The sequence below is a fragment of the Zonotrichia leucophrys genome, unplaced genomic scaffold (genome assembly GCF_028769735.1).
Source record: "Zonotrichia leucophrys gambelii isolate GWCS_2022_RI unplaced genomic scaffold, RI_Zleu_2.0 Scaffold_773_23260, whole genome shotgun sequence".
Classification (NCBI taxonomy): Eukaryota; Metazoa; Chordata; class Aves; order Passeriformes; family Passerellidae; genus Zonotrichia; species Zonotrichia leucophrys.
Genome location: NW_026992978.1, coordinates 13,200 through 22,058, shown reverse-complemented (window position 1 = coordinate 22,058; position 8,859 = coordinate 13,200). Strand labels below are relative to the sequence as shown.

At 46.6% G+C, this 8,859-nt stretch overlaps 1 long non-coding RNA gene across 8 annotated transcripts; it reads left to right on the top strand.

Annotated features, from left to right (window-relative positions):
* The first annotated feature begins 323 nt into the window (after positions 1 to 323).
* LOC135441974 (uncharacterized) lies at positions 324 to 8,342 on the top strand. 8 transcript variants are annotated; one of them, XR_010438596.1, is made up of 9 exons: positions 324 to 417; positions 5,351 to 5,508; positions 5,616 to 5,703; positions 6,563 to 6,636; positions 6,730 to 6,851; positions 7,076 to 7,155; positions 7,232 to 7,286; positions 7,834 to 7,900; positions 7,978 to 8,342. It is a non-coding gene; the product is annotated as an uncharacterized LOC135441974 (long non-coding RNA). The 8 variants fall into 8 exon arrangements; XR_010438595.1 differs by lacking the exon at positions 324 to 417 and adding an exon at positions 5,205 to 5,283; XR_010438589.1 differs by lacking the exon at positions 324 to 417 and having other exon boundaries at positions 5,369 to 5,508; positions 6,563 to 6,632.
* Positions 8,343 to 8,859: the final 517 nt, after the last annotated feature.

Below are 8,859 nucleotides of genomic sequence, written 5' to 3'. Positions count from 1 at the left end.
CCACCAGCCCGGGACAGCAGGCCCTTCCCAGCTGACGAGGGGGCCCCTTCTTCCCAAATCCCCGGGGCGGGGCCACCCCCAGATGTCTGAGAGGTAAGTAGAGGGCTAGACCCACGAGGGGATGAAGGCAGGGTGCTTTTTGGGATTACTGGGAGGGTTTTGGTTCCAATTTGACGGTGGGGGGGTGTCCATGAAGTGGCCCTTAGGCCCCTAAAAGCAAAGTCTAAACTTTTGATCACATGCTGAGGTGCAGGAGAGCGTCCCGTGTGTTGGGTCCTTGTCTGCTGTGAAATTATGTTTGTTTGTGTATCCCCGTCAGGCAAGAAAGAGAGGCAATAGAGGCCACAAAAAAGGCAAGAAAAATCCCAAGCAATGCCAGGAAAAGGTACGAAAATGGTTCTGCCAGGTGCAATCAAGGTGAGTGGGTTCAGTCTCAGGTACAGGAGATGAACAAGTGTCAGATTAGCTCGGGGCACTGCTGTGCAATGCAGCCGTGACAGGATTGATGTTTAAATCTAGTTTAAATAAATTGGGGATTGTTTGGCTTTTATTGGGGTATAGGCTGGAGATTTCATAAAAGGTATAAAAATAGAAATCCAATTATATCCTATAAATCTCCATATCGATAAATATTTAATATACGTAAATATAAGTAAAAGAAATAGGTTGTGTAAAAAGAATATATCTATTATTATATAAAAAGGTATTCTCTCCAATCTATAAGATATCTATAAATATAATAAATGAAAATTACAAATGTAAATGTGAATAGAATTACGACAAACAAAATTTTTTTAAAATTTTAAGTGTGGTTTAAATAAAGGGGTGTCTTTGGTTTTTCTTTCGTTAGAGGCAGGGGTTTTATTTTAAATAATATAAGTACTATAGAAATCTAAATCGACATAGAGAAATATATAATAAAAATCTAAAGTTTAGTAATACTAAACTATGAATTTAAAAAGAAATAGAAATAGAAATCTATGTAAGTAACATGAAGAGATGTAATATACAATATAGTAAATATTATACAGTAATATAAATTCTAAATCTAAAAGCGAATATAAATGTGACAAATAGATGATGGGGGCTCGGAGCAGCCCAGGTGTGAGTGTGAGGATGATGAGGGGCTCGGAGCAGCCCAGGTGTGAGTGTGAGGATGATGGGGCTCGGAGCAGCCCAGGTGTGAGCTGTGAGGATGATGAGGGGGTGGCTCTTGCCGGGGCGGTTTTAACGGGGGGAGAGTTTGCCTCTGTACATTTTTGCATGGAGCTGCTGAGTGGAGGGGTTTATGGGGCGCTCCCGGCGCTGTCTCACGGAAGGACTGCGGAGCTTCTCCCAGGGTCGGGGGAACACCCGGATTCGCGCTTGGATACGTCCAAGCATCGCTTAAAGGAGGTGCCGAGGGACGAATCTTTGTGCCGGGGAGCAGCAGCGAACAGGTGAGCCCGTGTGGGTTTGGAGCGGGAATTTTGTCCTTCCCCTTTGCAATTTCATCTTGCCAGTCCCTCCCCGCTTCCCCAGGAGCAGAAATGGAGCTTATGAGGACGAAAGGGATTAAGGAGAAGGAAGCAGCTCCTCTTCTTTTCTTGTCTGCGTTTGAACTGAGGGGATCCCTCTTCACTTGTGGTTTTAAGGGCGTTGATTGCAGGAAAAGCTGCCTTTTCCAGGCTGTTGGGGGTATCCCGGGGGTGACAGGGAATCCCTGCGTTCTATTTGAAGGGGAATGGGAAAAGTATTCTTGTGGTGTTATGGGTTTGGTTTGAAGGCAGCCACCCCATTTTCATCACCCTAGGGTTGAAATGGAGGGGGCAGCCGTGGTGTCCCTCCTTTTCAAGGCTTTGAATGGAGGTGGAAATGGCCCTTTGCCATCAGTCGAAGGCTTTCATTTGAGGAGCGCCCCTTCTTTTGTGCTCTCGTAGGGGACGAACGTGAAGGGGAGAGGACACTTCTTTGCCCTTGTTGAAGGGAGGCGAGCCCCGCCTGCGGCGTCAGTTTCGGGGTTCGGTTGCGGGAAGCTGCAGCTGTGGCAGCGTTTGCAGGGCTGCAAGGGGGCCGTGCCGCTGCATGGGAGGGCGCTTGTGGTGGCCGCGGCCCGGGCCGGAACGTTGCGGCTCGGGAGCGGCGCTGGCACGGCCCGGGGAGCTGCCGGGGCGCACGGGGGATTTGGCGCGGCCGGGCCGGCCAAGGGCGGCGGTGGCGGAGCCGCGCCGGTGCGAGCCGAGGGGAGCCGCGGCAGAGGCGGCGCGGGCGCTGCTGCGGCGGCCCGGGCGGTGCCGGCCGCTCCGGCCGCTCCGGGCGCGGGGCTCGGGCGCCGCCGCCACCCCCGGGCCCGGTGCCGGCCCCGCCGGGCAGGGGCAGCGGGCGCGGCTCTCCGGGCCGGCGCCGGCCCCGCGTGCCGGAGGAGCCGCCGGAGGAGCCGCGCTCCTGGCGGGAGCCGCGCTCCGTCCGGGGCCGGCAGCGAGCGCGGGCTTCGGCTGCTCGCGGTGCTGGGGCGGTGCCGCGGTTCGGAGGCGCCTTGCAGGCATTGATTGCATCGCTGTGTTCGGTTTGCAGCGGGGGTACGCTAAGGGCTACGGTACGGTAGTGAGTGGTGCGGTTCTCGGTGCCGGTGGGGATGATAAAGGTTCGTTTCGGATTGGGTTTCGTAGTCGGATATGGTTTTTTTGCCGGGGTATTATGTTTAGAAAGGCGCGCAATGGTTTTTACGGGTCGTAGCGCGAAGCAGCGGTTCGGATTTTAATTCTGTTGAGGTGGCTTTTATTGGCGTGAGCGGGTAGTGTTTGTTTCGGTGGGCTTTTGAGGTAGCGTCGTGTCGTTCATAGCAGCGGGTTTTTAATCTCGCGAATTGCATGTGTGTTTATCGTCTTCCAGGGCTTTTATTTATTTGGTTGGTTTGATTGTAGTGTATGTTTTATGGTTGCGGGTAATTTGGGAGACATTGTTTATGGTTACGTTTGTCTTTAGGCTTTGTGTTTGTTTCTAGGCGTTATTTTTATTTTGATAGCTTGAGGCACTATGGGTTTATTCAGTTAGGTATAAATTTTTTGTTGAAAATGAAAGTTTATTCGGTTTTGGGGCTTTTTTTGTTGTTGGGTTTTTTTTTTGATTATTTTTGTTGTTGTTGTTGTTCTTTCATGTATTTGATTGTTGTTCATCGGTTTTTTTTTGGGAATCTGGGTATTTATATGGTGGATCTTTTCAAGTAGTATTGAGTAGTTGTTTTCTTAGTTTTTAGACCTTGAGATTTTTTCTATTTCGTTAAGTAGTTCGGCTGTTATTTTTACAGAGGATTGGTTATTCTTTGAGTTAGTGTAGAGGTAGAATTTTGTTTATTTTTTTTTAGTAACCTTCTGGGTCAGTGGCACTGTTTGGAGTTTAGTAGGTTGGTTTGATTTCTTTTTTTAGTAGTTGTTGTAATTTGCTGTGCGTGTTTCTATAGGGTTTTCTTTTATCTTGGTTCCATTTTTCTGATATGATGAGAATTTGTTATTGAAAAGAGTGTTTTGTGGTTTTTTGGCTGGCAGATTTTTGGCTGTTGGAGGTATCTTGATGTTTTTCGAAGATATTGCTGGCAATTCAATGCTCTTTGTATTGTAATTTTATTTAGGAATTGGATTTCTAATGTAATATTATAACTACATTTAAACAAAACAGATGTGTGGAAATGGGAATAAACCTCTCTTGTTTTTATATATTTGATCTTTTTTTAAAATGTTACTTGTAACATAAGTTATTATATGTTACAATAAGATATTATCTTTTTTAATTAGAGTATTGTGTATATTTATAGATATGTAGATAGAGAATATAAATATAGACACAACCCAACTCAAATATAAATATAGAAATGTGTTTCAAATATATGCAGGTATACATAAAATTTTTAAATAATTGTAAATATAAAATAACATCAATTGATACTACGCATAATACAAGTAATACTGTATATATCTTTTTTAGTATATTATAGGAAATAGATATAAAATAGATATATCAATTGATGTACTATACTTATAAAACAAATTATAGATATGATAATTATAATTATAAAAGTATTTTTCAAGTAGTTGAAAATAAAGGATGGTTTTGTTTTTCATTTGGTAAAAGCAGGGGTTTTAGTATAAAAATTATAAATACAAATTATATAAAGGTAGAAGTCTAAGTATATAAATATATCATAAATAGCTAAAGATTAATATAAAAATTAAAAATAAAGGAAAAAACAAGGTTTAGCAGTAGATATGATACGTAATTTAATAAATAATTTATCTCTATTATTTGAACAGGATACATATTATATATATTTTAAATATAATGCATCAATATAAACTAGAAATATAAATGTGTATATAGTCATGCAAGCTCTAAATATAACAATATTTCAGTATAGTTTAAAAGAAGGGTTTTCTGGTATTTATTTAGTTAGAATTGGATTTCTTTTAAATAATAAAAGTATTTTAGAAATGTAGTTTTAAACTATAGAAGAACTATATAAGAACTATACAATTAATGGAGAAAGATATTTATAAAAACACAGAGAAATACATATAAACAATAGGAATAGACAGAATATATTGTATAAATTACATGCTACATCAATGTTCACTATAAATATGCGTGTGACTATAAATATGAAAAATAGAAATAAAACTTTTATTTAAACATGGCTTTAAATCAAGGGGGCTTGTTTGGCTCTTGCTCGATAAGAGGCAGGTTTTTGGCATTTATTTCAGAGCAGTTTTTGTCTGGGGTCGCTCCTGTTCTTTTTTGCCGCCTTCGCTGCCCGCAGCCCCGAGGCGCGCTGCGCCCCCGTCTGGGGCGGGCGGCAGTGCTGCCTCCTTGTGGGCAGAGCGCGGTACTGCAGCCGTGAGCCGGCAGGCAGCCGAGAGGCCGCCATGCTGGGAGTGGCGTGTCGCGGGTGTCTCGGACTGGCTTGACCTTCTCAAAATGGCGGCCAAAAAGTCGGGAAACCAGCACACCCTGGTAAGTCTGCCCCCCTGTGGCCACAGGGCGGTACTGCACCCCCCGAGCCAGCGCCCTGCCTCTCGCCGCTGGGTGCCGGGGGCGGCGGAAGGACGCGGCTGCCGAGCGAAGGAAGTGCGAGGGGCGGGAGCGAGCGGCATCGGAACAGGGCTGCAGCCCCCGGGCCCGCGCCCGCCCCGCTCCAGGCGCTGGGAGCGACCGCGGGCCGGACAATCCCGGCGGGGCGGCCCCGGGCAGGCGGCGCAGGAGGCGGAGCGGGGCCGTGGCTCTCCCCGCCGTCGCTGCCGGCAGCTTTGGAAGGTCGGGCCGGGCGCCCGTCCCGTCCCGCCGGCTCCCGGTCTCTGTAAACTCCTCTCTGGCTTCGCAGGTCCGTGCTGGAGAGTGGGAGAAAGGGCCCTGCTGGTTGCCGTGTCCTCGGTGGGCAGCGAGCTCTGACCTTGGCCGGATGGGCTGCTGAGTAATGGAACAATGGGGATGCGCTTTTATGTATTTAGTGACCTTTACAGATTTCTCCCCCTGCTTCAGGTGAGCGTGCATCATTGCAGGCTTGGGATTGAGTGAAATGCGCTGAGGAAACCGGCTCTGGGGAGGGAGGGAAATGCTCTGTTAACGTGTGCCTGTTCTTCTGTCAGACTCATCACAGCAGGACAGCGTGAAGACTGAAAGTGTAAGAAGATGTGGAGGGAAAGAGAGAATCTGACAGGAGCATTGAACGCAGAGGTGCACGAATTTTGCTTTTGGCTTGGATTTAAACTCAGGAGTTGTAAGGAATTTGGGAAGGAGAAGGAGTTGTTGTTACAGTCCTGGCAAAATCTTTTGTTCTAGCTGATAAAAGAAGTTAGTTTAAATTAAAAAAAATTTAAAATGTGGGGTTTTTTTTCCTTGACTATTATATTCATTGGTGGTATATGGTGTGTTATTTCTTGGTATTATTAACTCTGTGTAAATTGTTTTTTGAGTGAAGCTAACTTTCTGGATGGGTTTTCAGGTAGGAATAGATGGTATTTCAGGTAGGATTAATTTCAATAGGTTTCTTTCATAGACTTCTCATAGGTATTACTGGGATTTTGGTATTGTTTACTGTATGTATAAACATACAGATTTGGTAGGGCCAGCTGGGCTGCTGGAGTTTTGGGTGTGAATTTATTAGATGGCTTTGGTTAAATACAGAATAATTATGTAAGTTAACAGCAAATGACCCAATTTATCCAGCTATGCTACCTAACCACAAAGTTTTATGTCTTACCAGTTTTCTGTTCTTCTGCTCCAAGTAGCTGTTGCAAAAAAGAAAGCACTGTTATTTTTGTGAAGAGTTTTCTTCTATAACAAGCCCTTTACTCCCCTTGAGTCTGAGAGGCCAAACAGCTGCAGCTGTTCTGAGGGCTTTTACACCTGGGAGGATTTGCCCCCTCCCTTTTCGTGGGTGCCATGGGAACGAGAGGCGGGCACCATCGGGGGTATATTAACCCCAGCCTTGGCTGAGGGGCTTCATTCCCTCTCTGGGATGTGCTGGGGTAGGAGTTCTCCTCTCATTTCAGTGAAGAGGCTCTTTCAGCTCATCTCAGCTTGTTTCCAGCAGGTGTTTCTGGGCATCTAAAGCAGCAGAGGCTTGGAAGAGACTGTGAAGAAAACAGCATGGAATACAGGGAGTATGTAGGTTCACAATTTTGGGTTTTGTGTTTAGGGGTGTTAAATCACCTTTGTAATTTCTGGTTTTGTTCTTGTTTTGTTTTTAATTGTTTTTAGGAGGAGCACGCCTTTCAGAGATTCCAGGTTGTGTCAAGCACAACACTTTTTGCAGCAGATTGATTGTGTCACAGGAGGGATCTGCCCAGTGTCCAAGATGATGTTTGAGATTGAGGCTTCAGGTGAGTTGAGGATTGTGAGTGGGAGAGGGAGGGTGAGCAGGTATCCAGTTAGGAGTTCTTGGGAGGGGGTTTGCAGGCAGCAGGGTGAGAAAGGGTGTTTATTTGTTTATTTGAGGGCCCCCCCCACAAGGCTTCTAGCAGAGGCATTCCCATGTCTTAGAGCACACAGAGTCATCCAGTGCACTCACAGGAATGCCATTTAACTTTGCCTTTCTCTAAGCCAGGTGCCAGCCCTAATAAAGGCCACAGCCTTGGAATCAGGATGAAGCTGGAGCCTGAGGGAGCCAGGCACACTCAGGAGAGGGCAAGTAGCTGACTGGCTGGGATTTGGCCCGCATAACTCTGGACTCATTCTTTGGTTTTGGTTTTCTTTATTGTAGCTGACCGAGAGGCTCACAGGCCATCACGAGGCTCTCTGAAGCAGACTCATTTCAGGTGCAACGTGGATTCCCGTCGCCGATCATCCAAAAGATAAGTTGGGAGCCACGGCCTGGAGATGGGGGTGTAGCAGGTTGGGAGTTCTTGGGACAGATTTAAAAATTAGCGGAGGGAAAAGCAAACTTGTCCAAGGGCCTCTTAGGACAGCTAAAGGGAGAGGCTCTACTTTTGATGGCAGCTTTCAGGCGGGCAGTGCAGAACAGCTCTGGTTTGTGTCGTGGTTTCCGGTGTGCCCTGTTCCCTAGTGTGTCTTTGGGGTCCCTTTTGCCTTCTTCCCTCGAGGCCCTCACCACAAGCATGATGTGTGGTGTTTGATGTCCCCCTGTTTGTCACGTTCTGTGTCACGGGTGTCTGCACACATATGGGTGCCGGAGCTGTTCTGCCCTGCCGCATGGCCAGCTGCAATGGGACAAGCCCTGGGGAGTGTAAATTTGTAATGGGGGCTGTACTTGGGCTCTAGATGCTATTCCTAGATGGACCTAAGGTGTTTGCAGCTTGTGAGTTATCCTGGTGGTGTTTGACACATGTTCTAACTTTCTTTCAGGTGCAGATGCATTGCATCCATGGCAGAGGGTCAGAGTTAGCAGGTGCCGGGCCTTCCTAGGAGCACGGTGAGTAGCAGACTGGTGGGGTTTTGGCCGATGGGGTGCCAAGATCAGGCACTGATGTTTGGTTCTCTTTAATCTAGCTGTCTGAGAGACACCGGCCCGGTGACAGCAGGACCTTCCCAGCTGACGAGGTGGCCTTTCTTTGCACCTGGCACGGACTGGCATCGCCAGATGTCTGAGAGATAAGTAGAGGGCTATGACCCACAGAGGGGATGAAGGCAGGGTGCTGGTTTGGGAATTACTGGGAGGGGTTTTTGAGTCCAATTTGGCGGTGGGGGGGTGTCCATGAAGTGGCCCCTTAGGCCCCATAAAAGCAAAGTCTCACCTTTGATCACAGTGCTGAGGTGTTCAGGGCAGAGCAGTCCCGGTGTGTCTGGTGTCACTTGTCTGCTGTGCATTATGTGTTGTTTGTGTATCTCCTGTCTTTTACCTTAGCACATTGAGGGGCCTGTCTGTTTTGCGGAGAAAAGAAGAAACCTCACAACTTGTAAAAGTTGTAAAGCCCGGTATGTTTTTATTACGACGCGCGCCGGACGCAAGACTCCCCAAAAGGGCATGCGTACCCCTGAAGATTTCAGACCTCCTTTTATCCCCCTTCCAAATGCATATGCATACAGTTTCACAATAAGTTCATACATATTCATCTTGCATGACACTTAGCACTAATTCTTCTTTATCGGAGGAATTCCTAGGTCGGGGGCAGATTGACCTCGTGGTTTTTCTGTTTTTCTTTCTCTGTCTCCTCGCTGTCTCTGGAACGCGGCCTCTCCTTCAGCTTTAGCTCCACAGACCCTTCACCTCTCCCAGACACTTCACCTACTCTGTCTCATTCCCCCTTTCCTAGGAAATAAGTAAATTCTTTTACTTAAGGAAAATTTCCACGACAATAAGTGTCTTTTAGCGCTTTACCATGTACATTCGACAAAGAGGTTAGTACAGCTATTCGTTGTAGCATCCTACAG